This window comes from Salvia splendens, chromosome 12 (assembly GCF_004379255.2).
Source record: "Salvia splendens isolate huo1 chromosome 12, SspV2, whole genome shotgun sequence".
In the NCBI taxonomy this organism is placed as follows: Eukaryota; Viridiplantae; Streptophyta; class Magnoliopsida; order Lamiales; family Lamiaceae; genus Salvia; species Salvia splendens.
This window is the reverse complement of record NC_056043.1, coordinates 23,235,315-23,237,684: the sequence shown is the minus strand read 5'-3', so window position 1 is coordinate 23,237,684 and position 2,370 is coordinate 23,235,315.

The following is a 2,370-nucleotide window of genomic DNA, read 5'->3' as shown; positions in this document are numbered from 1 at the left end:
GATTTGAGAAAATGAATATACCACGGTCATCTACTCCTATCGTAGATCGACTCTATATCATTTAATTTCACAAAATGAAATGTCTCGTTGAAATTATAATTGGCCAAAATCCTTTGACCGGGCATAGATTCCAACAATCCCCTACATGAGTGGAAATAGCCAAATGGTTATGCATGCAGACACAAGCTCAACCCTCAAGAGGTATATAAGCATAAGGATAGGTAGCTTTTAGCTTTGAACCATCCATAGTCAACGCCATCGGATACACAGGCGGCCTAGTAGCGCGATGCTTTGAACTGTTCCTCCACGGGGTGCACCGAGACAATGGTGTTAACACTTAAACACCCCAACCTCATCCGTTCTCACGTTTTGTGTCCTTTGCGGCTTTGGGCACCACTTTGGATTCATAAGTGTGTTTATTTGAAAAGTGATTCCTAGTCGAGTATCTTGCTCTACTCGGTCTCCTCGAGAACTTAATCTCCTTGAGATCCTTAGGAATCATTAAAATTCCTAGACTCATCCTCACCACTAGGCAAGTTTTCCAAACACTCTATTGCTCTCTAGGGCATAGATGTAGATTAGTGTTTCACACGAACTCTCATAGCTTAGTTTTCCCATTGAACCAAGTTCTTGGGATCTCCAGTCATCATGGTTGGGTTACCACTATGACAATTCTTTAGTTTGTGGATTTCAAACTCATTCCCTCTAGCAACTTGTTCATTTGATCACGGTTTAACACTTTGGTTAGCAGATCCGCTAGATTATCTATTGACTTCACATAGTCAATTGTAATCACCCCTGTTGTAATCAAATGTCTCACGGTATTATGTCGTCGACGCATATGTCGAGACTTACCGTTGTAGCAGCCATTATTTGCCCTTCCAATAGCGGCTTGGCTATCACAGTGAATCAACACTAGAGGCACTGGCTTAGACCAACATAGAATATCTTCAAGGAAGTTCTTAAGCCATTCGGCTTCTTCACCAGCTTTATCCAAAGCTATGAATTCCGGTTCCATGGTTGATCGGGCTATGCATATTTGTTTCGTGGATTTCCACGAGACGACACCAATAGTAAAGACGTATCCACTTGTTGAAAGTGAGTCTTTATTGTCGGATATCCAATTTGCATCGCAGTATCCTTCAAGTACTGGGGTATCTCGAAAAGTGTAGGCCATGATTTTGAGTAGGTAAGTATCTCAAAACCCTTACTAAAGCTCTCCAATGCTCTTTGTTTGGATTACTCGTGTATCGACTCAACTTGTTCATGACACAAGCAATGTCCGTTCGAGTACAATTAGTCAAATACATAATGCACCCAATGACCCGTGCATATTCTTCTTGTGCAACGGGTTCGCCTTTGTTTTTTCTCAAGTGAACGTCGAGTTCAATTGAAGTCTTAACCGGCGCTATCATAGGCATTAAATTTCTTCAATATTTTCTCAACATAATGATATTGGGTTAAGATGATTCCATTAGATGTTCTTAGAATTTTCATTCTAAGAATTACATCGGCTAGTCTCATGTCTTTCATGTCAGAGTTTCTTTTACATGGCTTTCGTCTCATTAATCACTTGAGTGTTACTACCCATGATTAACATGTCATCAATGTAAAGACACACTATAACATATCCGTTATCAGTGTTCTTAATATAAACACATTTGTCACATTCGTTAATTTTAAACCCATTTGATAACATCACATTATCAAATTTCAAGTGTCATTGCAACAACGCTTGTTTCAATCCATATAGGGACTATACGAGTTTGCAAACATTTTTCTCTTGTCCAGGTACTACAAACCCTTCGGGTTGTTCCATATAGATTTCATCTTCAAATTCACCATTTAGAAACGCAGTCTTTACATCCATTTGATGAATCTCAAGATTGTGCAGTGCATCAATCGCGAGAAATACTCGGATATATGTAATCCTCGTTACAGGTGAGTAGGTATTGAAGAAGTCATGTCCTTCCTTTTGTTTAAAACCCTTTACCACCAGCCGGGCTTTATATTTATCCATTGTTCCATCGGCCTTAAATTTCCTTTTAAGTACCCATTTGCACCCTAAAGGTTAAGCACCTTCGGCTAAATCAACCAACACCCGTCTGGGCCAGCAAGTGTGGTTTAGCAAAATTGAGTCAATTTCGCTTTGAACAGCTTCTCTCCAATGTAACCCGTCTGGGCCAGCAAAGGCTACTTTTATTGATGTTGGTTCTTCATCCAACATAAAAGCAATGTAGTCAGGATCAAATGTTTTTGGTGTTCTGACCCTACTACCACGTCTTAGTACTGCACCATTTGGATCAGGCCTTGCTCGCTTTCGCGATTGAGGTTCTTCATCCACTGATTTAGAACTAGTGGCTTCATCTT